This window comes from Notolepis coatsorum, assembly GCF_963971535.1.
Source record: "Notolepis coatsorum genome assembly, chromosome: 16".
Classification (NCBI taxonomy): domain Eukaryota; kingdom Metazoa; phylum Chordata; class Actinopteri; order Aulopiformes; family Paralepididae; genus Notolepis; species Notolepis coatsorum.
Genome location: NC_140180.1, coordinates 46780354 through 46804461, shown reverse-complemented (window position 1 = coordinate 46804461; position 24108 = coordinate 46780354). Strand labels below are relative to the sequence as shown.

The 24108-nt window shown below is 42.8% G+C and overlaps 1 protein-coding gene across 2 annotated transcripts in view; it reads left to right on the top strand.

The window, feature by feature from the left end:
- Positions 1-24108, top strand: part of LOC311242748 (ecto-NOX disulfide-thiol exchanger 2-like) — a 385400-nt gene that overhangs the window by 74880 nt on the left and 286412 nt on the right. The gene's annotated exons all lie outside the window — the stretch shown is intronic.

Sequence of the window (24108 nt, the reverse complement as noted above, 5' to 3'; positions counted from 1 at the left end):
CTCCGAGACATGGAGAGAGCAGCTGCAAATGCATCCCTCCCTTGCGTCTCAAACCCCACATGAAAGTCAAGAAGAATCATCTCCTCTGGCAAACGTCAATTTATCTTAAACCATTTAGAGACCGGAATTGGAGAGCAAAATCTGTGAGTGCACTGTATATAAGCACTTACTGGCTTATACAGGTAAATGGAAGTGTGTTATATAGTATTATGGGTGCCCATTATTTCCCTTGCACTCCAGAGCCTAATGTATCAAACCAATCACAGGCTTTCTTTTGCCACCAGAATGGAATCTAAACAGTATAAGAAACTGAAGGAGCATTTATGGGAGAGGGAATGAAAGGGGAGCATTTCTTGCTGGGTTTTGGTGATGAGTGTCTTTTTGTGTTAGGTCTGCAGGTTGGTCAGGTGGTAATGAATGTTCAGTATTAAGCACATCACTCTGCAGGTTGGTTCTATCTCTTTCTATCTCTGTTTCTCTCTTTCTATCTCTCTTTCTTCCTCCCATTTGACTTACCTGCTCTCCCTCTCTTATCCTCCTCTTACCCCCCCTCTCTTAGAGCCATATGAAATCCGCGATCACGGAATCGCGGACGGAATCGCGGAATTGAGCAATAAAAATGGAATCAACTGTAAAAAAAATAAAAAAAAAAATAAAAAATTATATATATATATTATGTTGTGGGACTTGTACAGCACTTTGTTCAACTTTGTCAGTGCTGTAAAGTTTAAACCTTTTTAAATCTTAGACAAACAAAACACTTTGCTTTCATGAAATATTTTAAGCCGTCATTTGAGGCTTTATAAAAGCAGCACAATGAACACAAATCTGTCGAGTCCGACCTCATCTTAAATAACAAACAGCATTGCTTGTTGTAATTAACAAAGAGAGGCAGAGTTGATTTTGCAAAAAAATATATATATATCATTTATATTTCTATATTTTTTAATAATACAATTTTATTTTCATATTCGAATCCCATGCGAAGCTTCGACGTATTTAAGACAGCCCTATTAAATGGACTGTTATATCTTATTAAATTGTGGACATTTATTAATTCCCACTTATTAGACACTATTTCTGATGGTAAAATGAGCGTACAAAGCAAAATACAGAATTCTGAAATATTAAAACGGAAAAAACGGAATTTGTAAAAAAATAAAATGGAATTTGGAAAAAAATAAAACTGATTTCATATGGCTCTACCCTCTCTCCCCCCCTCTATTCTTTCTCTCTCTCCCTGGTCTATCTTTCAGATTATTTATCTGGTATACTTGCCTGCAGCAGTTGGAAGGTCCATCCAGCATTTCTCCATATGGTAGCTTTGGGCTCTTTCAAATAGCCTCTTGTCAGTTTGTGACATTATCAAATCAGTTCTCTCTCTGTCTCTCTCTCTGTCTCTCTCTCTGTCTCTCACTCACTCACTCACTCACTCACTCACTCACTCACTCACTCACTCACTCACTCACTCACTCACTCACTCACTCACTCACTCACTCACTCACTCACTCACTCACTCACTCACTCACTCACTCACTCACTCACTCACTCACTCACTCACTCACTCACTCACTCACTCACTCACTCACTCACTCACTCACTCACTCACTCACTCACTCACTCACTCACTCACTCACTCACTCACTCACTCACTCACTCACTCACTCACTCACTCACTCACTCACTCACTCACTCACTCACTCACTCACTCACTCACTCACTCACTCACTCACTCACTCACTCACTCACTCACTCACTCACTCACTCACTCACTCACTCACTCACTCACTCACTCACTCACTCACTCACTCACTCACTCACTCACTCACTCACTCACTCACTCACTCACTCACTCACTCACTCACTCACTCACTCACTCACTCACTCACTCACTCACTCACTCACTCACTCACTCACTCACTCACTCTCTGCCCTGACTGAGAAGTATGTCCTCTCTATGCAGCCTCAAACAGCTCAGACTTAATTAAAGCAGAGGGAGGGAAAGTGTGAAGTTCAGGGCTGCTAACCACTCTGTAAATGTGGTATCTGGGGAGGAGGGCAGGGCTGCACCTGAAATGCCTCCATGCTTTCATCTCAAGTTATGACTGGCATGGAATGTTGGGAAATGAGAAGAAGTGATGCTAATGGATCTGAAGTGTTCTGTTCGTGACGACGGTGAAATGAGCCGACTGGGCTGTAGGGATGAAGTGGGATTCAACAGGTGCTTCGGGACTCTGGTGTCTTGGTTGGATCTAGTTGCTATCGTATTGTTTTGTACTGTACAGAAACTGAACCTGAGAGTGGTCAACGCTGAGGCTGTGGCCTTGTGTTAATGTTGAGTAGGCACCAGAGTGTATCTGATGATCATCTGGACTAGGGCTGATGTGATCGAATTCAGAATTGGAACACTGCAGATGACTCTTGCCCCACTAACAATTTAGTAATCCGCTTTCCAGAGTCCCTGAATCATGTTTAAAGCAGTGTGCCTTGTATTCCAACAGATGGCATTCTTGCCTGGCTGCTAAACCGCACGTTGGAACTACTGCCATAGGGTTATGTAGAGAGAGCGCAATGAAAAATGGAGGAAGCTAGCGAGCCGAGCTGTGCTGCTGAACGGATCGTCTCAACACCAAGATTTTTGGGGGGATTGATCAACAAAATATCAAAATAAGGAGCAGTACCAGGAAACTGGTTGCAATAGTGTGGCTCGGATGGCTATAGGCCACACACTCAGAATAGACCAGGCTAGAATACCAAAGGAAGCATTAAGATGGACATCACCTGGAAAGCGAAAGCCTGGATGGCCAAAGAACACCTGGCGTAGAGCAGTTAAAGGGGAGCAATAAGATACAGAGAGTAGCTAAAGACCGGGCTGAAGGCGGTCAAATCATCAACATATCAGGAAGAAGAGTAAGTAAGTCACGGGTTACGTTTTTTCTGGCTGCTCCTGAGTCTCTAGCAGCTATAGGAAGTTCTCAAGTTTCTTTAATAGTTGTCATACAGAAGTACAGAATACTTTCATACAAAATGCTTCTTACTGTTACGCTCCAGAGACTGTGCTAGACAAGATAGTATCAAATAACATAGTATAGCATGTAAATTAGAAGTAGAAAATGAGGTCACAGTGTTCAGTATAGACATATGTACAATGTTCGATGCAGAATAGACGTAACTGAGTTACCATATAATATACAATACTATGCAGTGTACTAATATACAATACTATATAGTGCAAAGCAGAAATGGGATGAGGTACAATTTAGGTACAATTTACAGTAAGGTGTACGAGTTGTAGTGCAATCCTTTATCAATATAAAGTGTGGGGAGTGGGTGCTACAGTGTGTTTGTTTAAAGTGAGTGTGTGCTATAAAGTGTGGGGAGTGGGTGCTACAGTGTGTTTGTTTAAAGTGAGTGTGTGCGTGTGGATGTGTGTGCTATGTGCGTTTGATGGTTGTTGTGTAGTGTTCATTGTTCGTTGAGCAGCCTGATGGCCTGGGGATAGAAGCTTCTTCTGAGTCTTTCTGTGCTCGCCTTGAGACTCCGGTATCGCTTGCCTGACCGCAGCAGTTCAAAGAGGCAGTTGTTCGGGTGACTGGAGTCTTTAATGATTCTCTTCGCCTTGCCCCTGCAGTGCCTGCACCGCTTGTTGTAAATGTTCTGGAGGGTGGGGAGCCCCCCTCCAATTGTGCGTTCGGCTGAACGTGTCACTCTTTGTAGTCTGCTTCGGTCTTGTGCAGTGCTATTCCCAAACCAGGAGGTGATGTTGCCAGTCAGGATGCTCTCTATTGTGCATGAGTAGAAGTTCTTAAGGATCTTCTGACTGACTTGGAACTTCCTTAGGCGCCTGAGGAAGTAGAGGCGTTGTCGTGCCTTCTTCACAACACTGTCAATGTGTGTGGTCCATGTAAAGTCCTCGGATATGTAGGCTCCGAGGTACTTAAAGCTGTTCACTCTCTCTACCGGTGCCCCCGTCGATGCTGAGGGGGCTGTAGTCCTTGACCCCCGACCTCCTGAAGTCCACAATCATCTCCTTTGTTTTGCTGACGTTCAGGGAGAGGCTGTTTTCCTGGCACCATCATGCCAGTACCTTGACCTCTTCCAGGTAGGCCCTCTCGTCGTTGGCAGAGATCAGGCCCACCACCACTGTGTCGTCAGCAAATTTGATGATTGTGTTGCTACTCCGCTGAGCCACACAGTCGTGTGTGTACAGGGAGTAGAGGAGGGGACTCAGAACACAGCCCTGGGGGGCCCCTATGTTGAGGGTGATGGATGAGGAGGTGCAGTTGCCTGCTCTCACCACCTGGGGTCTCCCCGTCAGGAAGTCCAAGACCCACTGGCAGAGGTCATAGTTCAAGCCCAGGTCCCTGAGCTTGGCTATGAGTTTGGAGGGGACTATGGTATTGAATGCCGAGCTGTAGTCGATGAATAGCATTCTCACATAGTTCCCCTTCCTCTTGTCCAGGTGTGATGCTGCTGTGTGCAGCACATGGGCTATGGCGTCCTCCGTGGACCTGTTGGGGCGGTATGCAAATTGCAGGGGGTCCATGTTGATGGGGAGGGAGGAGCAGATGTAGCCCTTTACTAGCTTCTCAAAGCACTTCATGGCTATGGAGGTGAGAGCTACAGGGCGGTAGTCGTTGAGGCAAGCAGGCTTTGAATTTGAATGGACTGTTAATAGAGATCGCTCCTAGCTTTGTCTGTGGTTCATGCAGCTGTGTTCCCGTTAGCATTGCAGATCAGGTCACCCGACGTCACCAGTGTCAGTGCATTCTCTGAATCATCCGGTCATTAGGGTTAGCAATTTGGCTTTTAAAAATTGGAATGTTAACAAAACATAAAATCTTTTAGTGAAACGCAATTTTTCCATTAACCCCACATGCTTTATCAAGGACAAAATGACTGGCAAACTGGCTCCCGGGGTTTGATGTCAGAACGTGTGATAGGGCTGTAATGGAGGATTCTGAGTACATAACAGTTGAGTATAATTCAAACATGTTCAAACTTGATTTGGGGAGAAAAGGTGACAGATTGCCAGTGACTATAACTAGCTAACGTGCCTTGGATTTCCACTTGCTTTCATGGACCACATCTGTACATAATGGGGTCACGGCGGCATTTTAATGTCAATTTTACCTCTTTTGTGGATCAAACGAACACATTTCCTTTTTTCGCTTATCATTGCTATTGATGAGGTTTATGATGATGGGGAGTCTGTGGAGTTAAGGTTTCTACTTCTACGAATCTTAAAAGTTGCTCTGCACTCTGTGAAACCCACTTCCACCAGTATGATGTCGAATGGATACTCTTGCGACAGACTGGCCTCTTTTTGGATTTAGCCAGTTGTTAAATTGTACAACACTGCTGTTATGAAGAGTCAAGAGTCAAGAATCAAGAGTTTTATTTGTCACGGCATACGAGTATACAATGAAATGTGGGTGGTCTTGCCTGCAACGATGTGCATAATACAATAGTAATAACATATAATAGAATCCAATAGAACAACATTGTGCAATAAAACAAGTAAACGGAGTAGGGCATATCGGTATATGTACATAAGTTATTTACAGAGCATGGTAGGACATGCTAGGTCCTGTGGTAGTGCAATACACTGTTAGCTACGGATGAGGCACTGGGTCTGTACATAACATGCTATATTATACAATCTCAAGTTATACTAAAGTGACCTTTCCTTAGTGGCCATAAGTGTGGGCGTGTGCAGCATGAGTGTGTGCTTGCTCATGTTAAAGTGGCTGCTAGTGTGTGAGCGTGTACAGTGTGTGTGTCGTGTGTGTGCTCATGTGTGCTTGTGTGTGGAGAGTTCAGTGTTCAAGGCTCTGATGGCCTGGGGGAAGAAGTAGGGCTGGGCGATATGGAAAAAAATCATATCGCGATAACGATATGATAATGTTATCATATTTCTCGATATCGATAATTATCGAATTGTTATAAGTATATAAATATATATTTTTTTTTTTTTTTTTTTTTATAAACATGTATGTTTATTTTGCAGCAATTCTTTGTCATTGCCGCCATCTTTAGTGTTACATCCCCTCACACTCCAGTTCTCAGGCTGCAGCTGGTTTAAAAGCGAAAGTAAACCGGCTTCTCTGCTGGCTGTGGCTCCAGGGGAGTTGAACAGTTCTGGCTCTGCTAGTTTATTTTCAATCTTTTGGTGCTTTTTTGGTGGACAAACCACCGCACATGTGCACCGTGACTCGTGACTGGAGTCTAGTTCTGCTAGCACACATAGCCTACTGTGTACAGACGGTTTCAAACTGTATTTTAAATTAGAAAGCAAACAAAATAAATGGACAAGAGAAAAATAAATCTCAATTTGGTCAGTATTGTCATTTGGACAAGCAAAGCCATTACTTTAAGTTGCAGGCAAGAAAGACAAGTCTGTCCACTGTCTCTGGTTTTAAAACTGCCCTGCAGGGCTGTACGCTAAGCTTTTTCACTAGGGGCACACTTGCCCCTAAATGAGAAATTTAGGGGCAAAGAATATTTTTTAGGGGCAAATTTTTAAATAACTATTTTACCATTATAGTAGGGCTGGGCGATATGGCCTCTAAATGATATCACGATATTTTTTTGCCATATCACGATGCATATCGCGATATTTTTACATTTCCTCTAAAGCACTTAAAAATGCTTGATTTAACCCTTTGATGCATACAGTCACGCCAATAAGATGATTATAATAAGTCCCTGCAACATATGTTTGCATTATTAAACCATGAAGATGCTTTAAAAAATAATTTAATTAAAATGTACTAAGAGTAGTCTACTGACACACTAATAAAAAGAATTATTTACATCTAAGACTATTTATATAAAAACTCTTGGGTGCCTTTTTTTTGCACAGTACTGTGTTTTCTATCCACTTTAGCCAAACACACACGCATGTATATATATATACACACACACTACTGTGAGATAATAATTACACACAAAGGGATAATGGCTTATAGCAGACTTAATGATTTTAGAATATTTCAGATAATGAAATTAAATGTTTATCATCAACTATCCAGTTAGTATTTATACTGTCTGTAACGTTTGGCTACTTTAAATCATTGAATGTAGAGAGAGAGCGAGAGAGGGGGGACCCTCTCAGGGGGACCCTGATGGAAACAAGACAAACGTCTTTCTCAGGTCTGCATCCCCTTAACAATTGTGTGTATTGAGCCGTACTGTATTGTACCCATTCTGCAATCTGTTAAATAAAGTTTTCATTCATTCATTCAGAGAGAGGGGGAGAGAACGAACGAGAGAGCCAGCCCCCCCCCTCGGGTTTTGTTCTAGGTTCGCGGTTTGATCGTCTAAGCTGCCGTAGGTGATGACGTCACACTCAAATGTAAACAGGAAGAGTCTAACACACAGAGATGGAAAGTGGATGATATACAGAAATGAATAGCCAATAAATATGAAGTTATGTTTAAACTTCTGTTGTCAAGCGTTGTCAATATAACTCACCCCCTTTCCTCACAAATGGAACTAGTGTTGTGGAGTCCGCTTTGACCGCTTTTCCGCCGTCCCCCGTAACGTTAGCCTATAGCTCCGCCATCCATGCTACAGTCGGGACCACTACACTGACGTTAGCCAATAGCTCCGCAGTCCCTGCTACACTCGGGACCACTACACTAACGTTAGCCTATAGCTCCGCCGTCCCTGCTACAGTCGAGACCACTACACTAACGTTACACAGACAGTCAGCCAGTCTATCAGAGTGAGTGCTCAGTCAATTTTTCCCCGCTGATCATACCCGAGTGCTCAGCTCGCGTGAGTGGCTTCATCACACGCCTTGGATAATTTAGGAGTGAAATGCGAATGCAAGGGTTGAAATCACTACTCGCAAGCCCGCCCCCAAATATTATTTACCAATCGCAACGGCCAATTAAAGGGGCAATTTGCGACGAGCTCGTCGCACTGTACAGCCCCGCCCTGTTGCAGGTCAAAAAAAAAAAAAAACGATTTTTCGATTTTTTTTTAATTTCGATATTCGATATCGATTATTAAAATATATCGCGATATTTATCGTTATCGTTATATCGCCCAGCCCTGGGAAGAAGCTGAGCCGAAGTCTCTCTGTCCTAGTAGCTGGTGTTCGCAGGCGTCTGCCTGACCTCAGCAGCAGGGTTCGAAATTAACGGGGGCTCGGGGCAAAATGCCCTTGAAAATGGACAAAATGCCCTCGAAAATCAGTTAAGGGGGGCAGAAAATGCCCCCGACAGTTTACTAATTATATATATAATTATATATATGATCTACAGTGCGAGCATTTCCCTTGTATTTGCCCCTAATAATATGTGTGTGCGCGACCCGGAAAAATCATTTACTCGAGACGAGTGACGATTACAAAACAGCTCCGCTGTTAATAGTCCCACATTACACAAGGCGCATAAACGTCCAATCACAGTAGCGCCCGAAAACAAAGTCACGGTACCGGCTTAGGCAAGTTATACATTCAGAATCAGACAACGCAAAAAAATCAGCCAGCCATGAAGCCCATTCATTTTTATTTTGAGCAAAAGAGAGACGAGGAGAAAGAGGAATCCGGCTGACATGGTTTTTTGAAGTGATATTCGCACGTGTTTTTGCGGGTCCAGTCCCCACGGTATGTTGACAGAATTCGCAAAACACCTTATCGACTGAAGCATAAAAGTCATTAGGATACTGCTCTGCTCTGAATTTAGGGCTTAGTGGGGAATTTCTTCCGACGTTAACGTTAACGACGCACCGAAGCAGCTAGACGCTTGGACATTTCTCCGTGTTGTGTGTAACACGCAGCGGTCCCCGCCTCCCTAGCTCCTTGCAACAAACGTTCCACCCAAAAACGGAATTTCTATTTCATAATGAATTAAATAATTGTATAAAGAATTTTCAATGTTCTGTCATCTAATAATATATTCCATTACCTTTCCTATCTGTATCAAAGTCAAAATGTTGGTATCATAACAACACTACAACATACAAAAGCAGCTTGACAACCGATATCCTTTGCGTTTGATTGATTGAAAACTTTATTAACAGATTGCAGAATGGGTACAATACAGTACAGCTCAATACACACAATTGTTAAGGGGATGCAGACCAGAGAAAGACTTTCGTCTTGTTTACATCAGGGTCCCCCATTTTCAATTCATAGTGTGCACACGCACAGTATAATATGCATGTGATAAATAGTTAATAAACTCTGTGTTACTTGAACAATTTTCACTGTGCTCCTAAATTTCTTTGTGTGCTCCTAAATTTTTATTTAGATTTTATTTATTAACATTTTATTTAGGAGCACATGTGCTCTTTGGGGAAAAGGTTAGCGTAGAGCCCTATATATGGAGACATTAACATTACATTATCAAACATAGGGACGAAGACTGTAAAAAAAAGTGTCAACAATGTTTTATAATCCTTATGTTAATTATCATACAAATTCAGTGCCCCCGAAATACAAAAAAAGCCCCCGAAAATCAATTAAGGGGGGCAAAAAAAGCCCTTGAAAAAAAATGTTAATTTCTAACCCTGCTCAGCAGCATGAACAGGCTGTTGTTGGGGTGGTGAGGGTCTTTCATTATTCTGCAGGCTCTGGATTTGCACCTCTTGTTGTATAGAACCTGCAGGGGTGGTAGTGCAATACCCGTGGTACGCTCGGCTGAGCGCACCACTCTCTGTACTGCCTTCTTGTCCTGTGCCGTGCTGTTTCCATACCAGGCAGTGATGTTTCCAGTCAAGATGCTCTCTACAGCTCCGGAGTAGAAGGACTGGAGTATCTTCCCAGATACTCTGAACTTCCTTAACTGTCTCAGGTGGTAGAGGCGCTACTTCGCCTTTTTTACGACTGAGTCTGTGTGTTGTCCATGTCAGATCCTCTGAGATGTGGACCCCCAGGTACTTAAAGCTGCTCACCCTGTCCACGGTAGCCCCGTTTATCCTCAGTGGTGTGTGTGTCTCCTGCTGTCCTCTCCTATAATTAGGGATGGGTACCGAATTCGGTACTTTTGAGGTACCGAACCGAAACACGTCGGTAGTATCGATTCAAGTGAGATACCGGGGGAAAAATGTCAACGTTCACAACACGCACAATATATGCTTACCTAGGATTTGACTTGATTCAACAACAAAGCAGTCGGAGCAATGGCAAGCCGAAAACTGTCGAAATTGTAGTTATTTGAAGTTTGGATAATTTTTTTCACGACTGAGGTAGGTAAATAAAAAATTTTGAGACTAAAGTACCGAAAAAAGGTACCGTTGGGTACCGGTATCGATTCACAGCTACCGGTACCGTATCGGTTCAAATGTGAAAGGTACCCATCCCTACCTATAATCCACAATCAGCTCCTTGGTTTTACCAATGTTCAGGAGCAGGCTGTTGTCCTGGCACCAGCGTTCCAGTACGGTAGTACCTCAACCTCCTCCCGGTAGGCCTTCTCGTCGTTGTCCGAGATCAGCCCCACCACCACTGTGTCGTCCACAAACTTCACTATGCATGCCGCTTTCTCAGGAAAGGTTCCTGAACTCTATGGACCGTCTTAAGCCCTTCTCCCTCATCTAACTAGGAAGAAACCAGTCAGTGCACTGGACCGGTTGTATAGGTGTGCAGGGTTTTCCCCAGGATTTTCAAACAAGATGAGTTGTAATTAGGGTGGTCCGGAGGGGGTGCCCCCTCATCCGGGAGGCAAAAGAAATTGCAATAAATTAAAGCGATTTGCTTTCATTTCCTCCCACTAAAAACACAATTTAATTTCAATAAAATAGCAAACCCGTAGGTGGCTGGGTGGCGCAGCGGACATTGCGCTCGTCACCAACGCAAGAGACACCGGGTTCGACTCCGGCTGTCGGTGCTGCCTCCGGCTTGGGCCAGCCGTCATACTAACTCAATTGGCAGAGTTAGAAGGTGGAAGTCGATGGGTGGTAATCTGGACGTTGTGGACAGCAACTCCTACAGGTCGGTTGGGGACGCCTGCACAGCAGAGACAGGAAATGGCGGGGGTAGTGTGAGCCTCCCACACGTTACACCTCGCCAATGAGAGTCCACGCTGGCAGGTGAAAAGATGTGACAGGCTGCCTCCTCGTGTACCGGAGGGGACACGTGATGCAAGGCTTCTATCCTCCCTACAACCGGCCAGTGGGGGGCTCATGCGAGCAACGTTCAAGACAGGGGAGGGAAGAATTGGCACAATGGAATTGGGATGGGAGAAAAATAGAAAGAGGAGAAAGTGGATAAAAAGATTATAATAATAATAGCAAACCCAAGGGTAATTTCCAAATAAATTATTTATTTAAGTACAGTCTATATGGTTGCACAATAGTTTAACATTGAACACACACACACACACACAGTGGAACAGAGGACAGAGCAATCACGTATTAGACAATGATGCATCTTTCTATGCTGGCCCCAAACCTTCACTGCAAAGAAAAACTACCGGAAATCTCACAATAGGATGATCTGAATAATGGAATATCGCTCAACTCTAACCTCAAACTTAAGTAGGGAGAAGGAAAAATTATGTATAATCAGCAAGACAAAGGTAGATGGAGGTCAAAGATAACCCAAAGAAGTCAAAAGACACGTTTTCCGATTGTGAGCTGAGAATCATCTTCTGGCTGCCTTTCCCTCCACAGAGGCCAGAGTTAATGAAGCACCATCAACCTTTCAGATGTGACATTTTCCACTCCTATCTGAACTAGAATCACACCATCAAGATGGATGATGCGAAATACCATAGCAGTCCTTTAAATTAACTTATTTTGCAGAATCCTAATGTGAATCCAAATGATTTTTACTTGCCAATGCAAGGAATACACAGGAATTTGCCTGTGGGTTAACTGCTGTTCTACAGTCTGTGGGAAACCCACTGCCATCAGGGAAACTTCAGAGGCAGCGTGGCCTCTTTTGGGATTCAGGATGCATCTAATTTACACAACATCAAGGCTCCCAGCAGCCTCCTCTCGACCCACATTTTTTTAATGCACCTGGAGGACAAAATATCTTGGCCATAACACTTTGGAGGCCAAACCCGAGATAGTCCGGGTTAACTCGCCATGCTCTCTCCAATCTCCGGTTTTAATCGATATTTCTTTTATTAGCGATATCCATTAATTTTTCATCCATCCAGCCTGACGTTATCATTGGGAATGGGTCTAAGCTCGCAAAGGGCAAATACTGCCACCTATCATCTCCCGGATGGTATTGCACATCATTGGATTGGCTGGGACTGTGCATCAAAAAAAAAAGTCTGTTCCAGGTTTTACTTCTTGGTCATGCAGTATCGTTATAACGGATGGACTGGGGACACTCGGAGCAGCGTGGATTATGTGTTTTGGATATATAACGTTGGATCAATAAACGCGATCAATATTTGTAATGGCGATCAGGAATGGGATTAATCTTTTTGCATGACATCAGATGTGAGGTAAGGACTTTATGTTACGAATCTTGGGTTAATCAGATGTTCCTTTCACCGCCATAGAGCGTGTGTGTGTGTGTGTGTGTGAGGTTCGCGCCGACCAAAGTACGGAGAAGCGATTTTTCAGACCCCGCTTCTCTTTGTGCATGAGGACACATATAATATCGATAATATAGCGTTTATTTGAAAACTATTCATAAATCAAGCGACAAATGGCACAATTCCAAAGGAAATACATTTAAGCTCGATTTGCTGGAGTTTATTGAGATGAGACGGAACGCCCTAGAAATATATTGATATTCATCACGGTATGAAATGTATGTATGAAAAAATTATCTGTTTCGTGCATGTTGACTGGAAGCAACTCATTGACGATCACTGTTATTTAGATCTATTGCTATTATATTTGATATGTTTTAAAGGAAATTTGCTTATTTGCCATCTACCCTGGAATTAGACAAGAAGATACATACCTTTTTCTTCTGTGCATGCAGTAGGAGTAGGAAGACGTTGGGAACTACAGTAGGCTAATGGAGGAACCTACTTCCAGTGACTGACGCTAGGCTAACGGTGCGCGTCTTCCTACTCCTACTGCATGCACAGAGAAGAAAAAGGTATGTATCTTAACACTCCAACATTTTGGGAACCCTGGAGTTAGACAAGAAGATACATACCTTTTTCTTCTGTGCATGCAGTAGGAGTAGGAAGACGTTGGGAACTACAGTAGGCTAATGGAGGAACCTACTTCCAGTGACTGACGCTAATGCACAGAGAAGAAAAAGGGTATGTATCTTCTTGTCTAACTCCAGGGTAGATGCCAAATAAGCTAATTTCCCAAAATGTTGGAGTTTTCCTTTAAGCACTCGCAAATAAGTCCTATCCTCCATTGGATAAAGCACTGGCACCGAAGGTCCATCAGCAGAGGGCACTGTTGGCCCCCTCCTCCCCCTTCCTTCAACCAGGAATACTGGGCCAATGTAGAGCTTAGTTAATGAGGTGTGGTTCTGATGAGTGGGGGAGTCACCTCAACCTTCTCTGTCTGGTTGATCATCTGCTAATCTTCAGCCAGGAAAAACGCGTGTTGGGTTAAGTAGGGAGAAGGAGTGTAATGAGAAAGAGAAAGGTAGATGGAGGTCAAAGATAACCCAAAGAAGTCAAAAGACACGTTTTCCCATCCTGAGCTGAGAATCATCTGCTGGCTGCCTTTCCCTCCACAGAGGCCAGTAGAGTTAATGAAACACCATCAACCTTTCAGATGTGACATTTTCCCCTCTTGTCTGAACAAGAACCGCACCATCAAGATGGATGATACCAGATACCATAGCAATCTTTTAAACCGGCTGCTTCTCTGTTGAGTAGACCCTTAGAATATCACCGGCCTAATGAAGGAGATAGCTTCACTCTGAAGGTCTCACAGAGCAGCTAGCTGACGCCTCCGTTTGATTGGAGAGGGCGTGTGTTAGTATAGCACACTGCACTATTATTACCCAGACAACCTAATGAGCGTGAGCTATGTACATTTTTGATTGTTTGGTGCCAAAGAACAGAACACAAACCTCATGTGCATATTACATTGACCATGAAACAACTTCTTTAGATATTTGCAAATTAGAGACTATGTAATCAATCAAACTTTATTACAGAAAAACACATATACTAAATTGCATGCAAACACAATAAAAGATCAAGGTGACTAATGTGTCCACAGTTGGGATTGGTAGCGTGTAGTGTTTTTTATGAGATGAACTCACTTTCAGACTTATTAAGACGGCAAATAAATGTATACATAAGATTTGTTAAAACGGCTTGGAAGGTTTTGACTCCTGCAGCCACAAAGATTTCATTTGCACTAGATCATCTAGGTCTCTTAATAGGTAATCTAGGTAATATTAGCATGGCATCATTTTAAGCTACTTGAAGCTACTTTTCTGTAGTTTGATCACAAAGTGTGCAGTATAGAGTGGTATACAATATGCTCTGAATAGAGACCTCTTCACTCCATCTGCATGCATCATGTGGTGGTCTCTATAAACATCATCATTCATTCTGTAATAAATTGCCCAAGACATTTTACCTTATTACAAACAAGACTAACAAGATTATTATCAGACAATTCTGAAGTCAGGAAATGTAATCTGAATGGTTGATGGTGTTTCATTAACTCTACCAGTCTCTGTGGAAGGAAAGACCGCCAGCAATTGATTCTCAGCTCAGGAAGGGGAAAGTTGTCTTGTCTTCTTTCAGCTATGTAAGAAAACACCTGCACCATTTCGAGACTTTACAAGGTTTCATTCTTGATGAATGCATTCGTTTCTCATCACACTCAGAGAAACGAATATCTTATATGACACCTTGCAATCCATCAGCCAAGTAGATTCCACTTAAATAAAAGAGAGGAAATGGAGGAAGGTCGTGAGCATTGAGATCTTGGGACAGGCTGTGGGAGGTTTGCAGCACATCCATTGATGTTCTAATAATGCAAGGCACTGTCTAATCGGATTTGAAATTCTTTATTCTAAGGAGCGGTTGCTTTTGATGCATTGAAAAAATATCTTTGTAGTGAGGCCAACACACGCAACCTATCGACTCATTCGACCCCTCGCAGCCACTCTCCAATGTGGCATCATATTTGCGCCTTTTCTCCCCTCTTTCCCCAGAAGACGTATTCTGGAAAGCCGAAGGCACGTTATACATCATTTTTAGGGATGCTCGATATTGGCTTTTTTACCGATACCGATATTGTCCAACTCTTAATTTCCGATACCGATATCAACCGATACCGATATATGCAGGGTTTCCCCCCCCCAAAAAACTGAATAATTTCAGGTAATTAACATTACATATGTCTTGTTGTGGAATTAACATAACATTATGCATACTTTTGACAATAAATAAAAATTGAATTTGTTCTTACTTGCTTGCCTGGGTAAATAAAGGTTATAGAAATGTAAAAAAAAAACGATACCGATATTTTCCGATATCAGAATTGAATGCCAATATCGGCCGATAATATCGGTAGGCCGATAATATCGGACATCCCTAATAATTGTTATAAGAGATTTGCAGAACATTATATAGTTTTTGTGCATAGATCACTATATGTATCAATTTATAATACCAGTTTCACATTAGCGTTTCACATTAGCAGTTTCCTGGATGACAGTGTGGCCAGCTGGACAATTAGTGACCATGATGAGTTTGCAGGATTTGTTGCGTCACACAGGTGGCTCTGATTTTGAACAAGTACAGAGAAGCTCGTACCCCCCCTAGTGGAAGAATGTGAAAGGGGTGCTCTGGTGACGAGTTGTACACAAATAACAATCTGTATAGTGAAAACCAGGGCTAACCTGCACCAATGGAAAAACTACTCTACTGAGTCCAATAATGCCTCCCACAGTTATGTGTGTGCATGTGTGACATGTACTGTATGAGTACATATGACCCCCTTGCAGGGCTCCAGACTAACTTTTTACATTGGTTGCACCAGTGCGCCTACGTTTTTCATTTAGGTGCACTCAAAAATTGTCACTGTGCCTTTTGCCGCTGCAATAATAAATTTTAATCGTTACCTTTACCGTTACCTTTTTTTTCAGTTCCGATACACATTAGTAATTTCTAGGGCTGTCTTAAATACTTCGAAGCTTCGAAGCTTTGTTCGATGGCACAAGCTTAGAACATAAAAAATAAAAAAAATAATATATATATATTTTTAATAAAAAAAAATTTATATATTTTTTTGCCTCCAAAATCTTGCGCCTCCATTCCAATGAAACGAAAGTAAGCGGCGCCTTCCCGCCTCCATTCCAATAAAACGAAAGTAAGCGGCGCCTCGACTCCACCTCTCTACAACAAGTGGAGATTATCTGTGTTGAAAACAACAAGGACATGTGCAGCAGACATGTCGACGAAGAAGCGAAGCAATGCCGTTTGTTATTTAAGACTGTCGGACAGATTTGTGTTCATTGTGCTGCTTTTTTAAAGTGTCCCGACCCATATAAAAATATGTATTAATAAAACGTGCTTAATTAAGTCGAATTCTGCCTTTGTCTCCATCAACTACATATAAATATTTATATAATTGTTTGCTTGATAGACGAAGGTTGCAACATAATTATGTAATGTCATGTCGTTGGCTGTGAGAGCAGCCCCACTGCACCCAGGCAGCACAGCCGAGTGAAACCTTGTTGGCTGCGTCACAGTCACGAAAGGGGCTACTTAATTAATTAATCCAATCCACTTTATTTATAGAGCACATTAGGGCTGCACGATTTTGGGAAATCTAATTGCGATTTTTCTCACAGATATTGCGATTGTGATTACATTTGCGATTATAATTTAAAAAAAATTAAGCAGCCCCACAGAGGTTTATTGTAAAATGTGGCTTGCATCTGTCCTACGCGGTGGGTCTTTTCGGTACACCGAGCCTGAACATTTTTCTTTTTACCTGGGAATCGATACCGGTACCCAACGGTACCTTTTTTTTCTGTACTTTACTCTCCCTCTCTGAAGTCTACTTCACAACACACAATCTAAAACCCCTTACCTCCCTCTCCCAAACCGATCTTGTATCTCAATGGGACTTCCTGGTTAAATAATGTAAAAAAAAAAAAAAAAAAAAGATTTATTGCAGGCCTGGCGATTTGATAATTGCATCATTCCAAATCGTGATTTTGATTAAAAATCGATTAATCGTGCAGCCCTAGAGCACATTTAAAAACAACAAAGTTTACCAAAGTGATGTACAAGTCCCACAACATAAGATAAAAAAATTTAAATATATAAAAAAATATATATATAATAAAAAAAGAAATCTCTCTCGAAGCTTCGAATTATAATCGAAGCTCGGCCCCGACGCTTCGATTGCCAAAAAAAGCTTCGAAGGTCAGCCCTAGTAATTTCTTAAGATGTTATGTAAATGATTGTAAACAGGATTAAGACGGGTACAAGCACCGCAACATTTTTCTTTACAGAAAAACTACCTACAGTTCTCTTCAATATTTTTTTTTTATTCTCTTTTTTCCCCCCTTTTCTTTTTCCGTTTTTCTCCCATCCCAATGTTAGTCGTTATGCCAATTCCCAATCCCCTTCCTGGTCGCTGCGCACTCTACCCCCTACCGTCGGTCTGGGAGGGTGGAGACTATCACATGCTTCCTCCGACACATGTGTAGCCAGCCCACCGCTTTTTTCACCCGGCAGCGCGGACTCTCACTGGGAGAGTGTAACGTGTGGAAGGTCACACTACCTCTCGCAGATCCTTCCCTTGCTGTGCAGGTGCCCCGAACGAACTGTAGGAGTCTCTGTTTACAACGACCAGGGCCCACCCATGCCGGCTTCCCACCCGCTAACACTTCCAATTGTGTTAGTATGGACGGTCTGCCAAGCCGGAGGCACCGCAGCCGGATTCGATCCCACTGGCTCTGTGGTGGTAGACAGACGCTTAGTCCGCTGCGCTACCCGGCCACCCCAGTTCTCTTCATTTTAATTCAATTACGAGCTTGTAGCTACTAAGTGAACTTGTGGTGTCACTCAATGAGGAGTGGGTGTGGTTTCAGGTTTCACAGTTGCACATGGCTATTTTGTTTACCCAGTCATTCAGCGAATAAGAATGTCAGAGTGATGATCAGAGCCAATCAAAGGCAGAGCGGAGCGGGTCTTTGCAGAATGCACTTGGCCACCGGGGAAAAAGACACTACATATACACACACAAACAGACAGACCCGCTGGAATGTGAGGTGCACCGGTCCGACAAGGGAAAATATTCAGTCGCACTGCACTGGAGAACTGCCTCTCCCTGAACGTCAGCAAAACAAAAGAGATGATTGTGGACTTCAGGAGGTCGGGGGTCAAGGACTACAGCCCCCTCAGCATCGACGGGGCACCGGTTGAGAGAGTGAACAGTTTCAAGTACCTCGGAGCCCACATATCCGAGGACTTGACATGGACCACACACATTGACAGTGTTGTGAAGAAGGCACGACAACGCCTCTACTTCCTCAGGCGCCTAAGGAAGTTCCAAGTCAGTCAGAAGATCCTTAGGAACTTCTACTCATGTACAATAGAGAGCATCCTGACCGGCAACATCACCTCCTGGTTTGGGAATAGCACTGCACAAGACCGTAGCAGACTACAAAGAGTGACACGTTCAGCCGAACGCACAATTGGAGGGGGGCTTCCCACCCTCCAGAACATTTACAACAAGCGGTGCAAGGGGAAGGCTAAGAGAATTATTAAGGACTCGAGCCACCCGAACAACTGCCTCTTTGAACTGCTGCGGTCAGGCAAGCGATACCGGAGTCTTAAGGCGAGCACAGAAAGACTCAGAAGAAGCTTCTATCCCCAGGCCATCAGGCTGCTAAACGAACAATAATCGCTAAACGAACAATAATCACTATGCAACAACCATCAAATGCACACAGCACACACACCCACACGCACACACTCACTCAAACAAACAACACACTGCAGCACCCACTCTCCACACTTTAGATCACACAAACACACTTACACTTTATATTTATTGATAAAGGATTTGCACTACAACTCGTACACCTACTGTGAATTGTACCTAAATTGCACCTCGTCCCATTTCTCCATTTCTGCCTTGCACTATATAGTATTGTATATTAGTACACTGCACAGTATTGTATATTGTATGGTAACTACGTCTATTCTGCATCGAACATTGTACATATGTCTAAACTGAACACTGACCTCTTTTTTTTTTTACTTCTAATTTTACTATGTTTTTATTTCATACTTATCTTGTCTTGCACAGTCTCTGGAGCGCAACAGTAAGAAGCATTTTGTACAAAAGTATTCTGTACTTCTGTATGACAACTATTAAAGAAACTTGAAACTTGAAACACTGATTTTTAGGTGCACAGTGCGACCAAAACAGTCGCACTCTGGAGCCCTGCCCCCTTGTGCCCTGGGTTGATTAGCTGCACCTGCCAAGACACAAAAGGCCAAAAACGCATGTAAAAAAAACATGAATGACGCAAAAAGAAAACATGGGATTGTGTATGAAACATGGCAGTGAGAAGATTGTAGCAGCAGTGGTTAAAACGAGCTACACACTCTAGGTTCTGAACACCATTAATTTATATGTGGCAAATTGTCCTTGAAAAAGTCTTAATAATTCCCACACCATGCACAGATCAGAAGTAATAGCGCACCATCCCCGGTTAAACCACTAAATTTGAGGTATACCGTATGACCCTTGACTGTGGTGCCAAAACTCTGGGAGGAGTAAAATGTTGTACGTTGTCTTTCTTTTTTCTTTTTTAATTTCTCTTTTTCTTTTTTGTTCCTTATTTTTTCAATTGTCTTTTTTTCTATTGTTGGGTGTATGTTTTATGTTGAAGAAAAAACTAAACAAAGAAAAATATGTAAAAGAATTTAATAATAATAATAATAATAATCAAATAACAAGAAGAATCTTTGAATTCAAAGCAAAGATTTGTTGCCCGGCCCCCTTTGAAAACACAGCTTTGCATGCTGGATTAGAGGAAGAGGACCTGCTACAGGGGTCTGCATCGCGAGGCCTTTGTTATAATGCATTACAGCTGTGATGTCCCTGAATGTTAATTTTACTGTGAGGTGTACTTTGCATTCATTATACAGTAATTGCATTTGAATAATGCTTGCAATATTTTCCCGGTAACTAAACAAAGGCTTCGCAGGAGGCTGCATCAGAAGTGGACCACGTGTTCTTCAGACTGGTATCTCCTTCTACAGGGATCTGTACATTTACTGATCCCATACCCCTTCACAAGCGGAGAAAATGTTCCAGCAATAAATAGGCTACTTTGATTCAGGGACACACAAATTTAATAAGAGCACTCACTGGCTTTTCTTCATGTCTATTGGATGACAAAGTTAGTTGTAATTTAGCCTGGGAGCCATTTAGTTTATTTATGACCTCTTCTGGTTAAAACATGAACATTGAAAGGGCCAAATTATCATTAAGAAAAAAACAAGAGGTAGACAAACATTGTCCCCCAGGAACACACGAATTTAAGAAGAGCACGCATTGGCTTTTCTTAATTTCTATTGGATCATGACAAAGATAATTAAATTTGGCCTGGGAACCATTTCGTTTATGACCTTTTCTTGTGAAAACAAGAACATTGAAAAGGGCTGATTGTCCAAGTTGTTGTTGATCAGTATGAGCCCTAAATTTGTTCCTATAATTTTCTCTTATTATCATTATTTATTATATAACAAGCTTGCCTGTGCATTGTGACTTGACATAAAATGGTTTATCCATTGTGCTCCTTGTGATTGAGAGCTGTTATTTAAGTTTTCAAGATGTTCTGGGACATCAACGTCTGTTAGTTAATGTCATATTTAATTTTTTTTTTTTTTTTTTTTTAACATTATAGGTCAAAGGAATGCTCATTAGAAAGAAGAAATATATGGCATGTCTGCTTTATTGTACACAGTATATGCCTGGCGGATGTTTGAATGCAACATGCAGTAGGTCCTGAATGCCTGTGTTTCTTTGCCTTTTATGCCATGGAGTGCTCCACCAAGGAGATATTAAACTAGTTGTGATTTAATTGTATTAATACCTTTGTGATCTTAGATTTCGTTGTTTGCCTCGGCTATAGTATTTTCATGCAACATTTAAAAAAAGCTAGATTTTCTTTATCATCAATATAAATCTATCTACGACACCTTGATTATGCATGGATATGTGGATCTGTTGGTCGTCAAGCAGAACAGTTTTGACAAATACCTGTTATTTAACTGTTAGGTATTTGTGTGTGTGTGTCTCATATTTGAACTTACCAACATAATATAACATGAATCCTCTGCTGACCCTAATAGAATGTAGACTAAACCAGTGGTTCTGAAAGACTGGGCTATAGGGCTTAAATGTTACATGAGAATTTAAAGATGTCACCAGTTTAGTCTGGAGGTGGTAGCATCTGAACCTACTGACTGTTATTTGTGTTGCCAATGCAGTCTGTGTAAAGTAGGCTGAATGATATACTCTTGGTTAACAGGTTAGTTGTCAGAAAATAGGGTCAATTAGCAATGAGCTTGCACAATAAATAGCCTGTCAAGTCAGTTCTGTGTTTTAAGACACTATCTTTTGTATCTGTGAAAATGTAATAAACACGTTTTAAATCTTGCCTAATCAAATTATACAAATATTTGAGTAGTGTGACTTGGGACATTATGTAATGTCATTATTGAAACATTTTAACTACTTTGACCACCATTGCGGGAATAAAAAGGGTAGAAAATCCCTGCACTCAATTCTCATTTGAAAATACATTCCCAACATGTAGACCTAGATTGGGCCCAGCTTTACCTCAACCTGATAATGTAGAGGATCTTTCATTAAACCTGTGCAAGTGCAGTGCTGAGCAAGGGGTATAATGCAATCACCCCTGTGGCTCTGTCTTTCTGTCTGCAACAGCCATAACTTCTACAGTTCCCATTTAAATTCAACTTTGCACATAGGCTGACATCATGCCAGGACCTGAATTCTAGAATAACAACAATTATTTTATATTAATTAATTTCCATTAATTGAATACATTTTGCTCTGTGAAATCAATCATGAGGATAAACATAAACGCAAGAGGGCACTACTACATAAAGCTTCACCTAGACTCCTGTAAGCAGCTGTCTGGCAACACTACAACAGGCCAAAGCTCCCGTCAGCCTCGTATTCTAGGTGAAATATCTTTTCCCAGCTAACTCTTTATGGCATCAATATTGTGCTGTCAGAATAGTTTCATGTTTGTAGGTTATGTATTCAATGTTCGCTATTGGCCAATTGTCATCTTGTTATAATCAGGAAATGCCCATGTGATTATAAGATGAATCTAGTTATTTATACACAAAATCGCACAGTGACCTGGAGAAGGAGAGAATCCAAACCTTTTTACTTTCGAGTGAAATACATTTATCCAAGAGGCCGTTCATGACTGTCGGATGTAGAATGGGATGTGTTGCATTAGCAAGTGCACAGTCGTGGTTCCTAAATGGAGACATTCCAGTGGTTCAGTGAGTGAGTGAGTGGTGAGTGAGCAGTGTGCACAGCTGTCAGACAGCAGTTCCAATGTTGAGGTAGATTCTAGTGAGGCGTCTTGGTCCATGGCAGGAATGAAATACAGCCCTATAACACATTTTCATGGTAAGTGTATATTGCTGACGTTAACCAGATGGGTAGGCTTTGTGTGTGGGTGTAGACAACTCTCAGAGTACCCTTCTAGTTTAGTGTTGCATTGGCACATTAGGCTAATTATCCCCCAACAGAGAACAATTCTAAACATGCAATTTTTCTATGCAGGGAATTACTGCAGATTGAGTAAGCAACGTTACTGCTTTGCCCACAAAGATGCCTCGTTTATTCCTATCATTTAATCAGAACTGTTTAAAAAATCAATGCTGAGAATATTTGCTGGGAATGGGTGGAAGACACAATAATCCATTGGCATAACGATAGGTTATGACTATAACCAAGTTCTGTTAATTAGGGGTGACGCTTGGCATCACTCATGCACTCCCTCGCGTACGTGCACGCGCACTGAATAAATTCCACAAATGTACCTTTAATACCAGTATTAGTCTGACCACACCCCTCATCAGCTTACCTTCATAAGCAGGTGTGTGGTCACCTGCTCTCCTCCTACCCAAGCTTTCACCACAAGGTGAGGTCAAGGGCTGCAGCGGCGTCGGATGCCAAGCGTCACCCCTAATTAACAGAACTTGGTTATAGTCATAACCTATCGTTCTGTATCATTAAGGGGTTCCGCTTGGCATCACTCATGCACAAAGGGAGGCCAAGCGGAGCCACTGGCCGACAAATACACCCCGCTGAAGGCCCCCCACAACCAACAGAACAGGGAGGGCCGAGCCCCCCGACCCCCCCTAATGGAGGGCACCCCCCCTATTAGAGGTTTACCGGGAGGGCGACGGACCCGACCGTGCGAAGAGGCACTCAAGCAACTCAACGCACAGGGTGAGCAGACCGTGGCTTGACCCCACGACTACACACACGCACAACCCGCATGCCACCCGGGAACGAACGGAGGGAAACAACCTCGTTACTGCCCCCAGAATCACGGGGTCAAGGGCAAACCCAACCCTGTGGCAAGGCCGTAGCAGCGGCGCACGAAGGAAGACCCAGACCCACCAAAGGGACTGGACCCCCTGGAACGGGGGCCCGGAGAAGTCCATGATGCCAGCATCAAGACCCCACCAGGTGGGCACGTAGTGCCCCGCCCCCCACATCGCCAGCGTATTCGGACAAAGGCCCCTCAGCCGAGCGGGCCCCGTCCTCCCCGATAGTACACTGCCTGGCACACTGACCCTGCAACAGGCAGCCAGCATGGCCGTAAGCACACAAAAAAGGTTAACCAACGGAAGCAGGCAGCGCACCGAGGAAAACCAGGCAACAGGCTGTGAACCCTAGCCTGGAGACTGCGGACGAGACAGGCGCCAGAAAGGACAGCTGAACACAGCCGCCCCGGCGGAAGGGGCGTATGCTGGCGTAGTTGCATGACCAAGGCTCCATCTAAAAAAAAAAAAAAACCACCCAGAGGGGTCAAGGCAGAGAAGGCTGACACGATTGGCAGACGTCATGAACGTGCAGGGGCACCCTCAAACCGGTTAACCCGGGAGTTGACACCGCAGCAATACACCAGAGAACCAACCACCCAGGTGTTACCCCATGCGG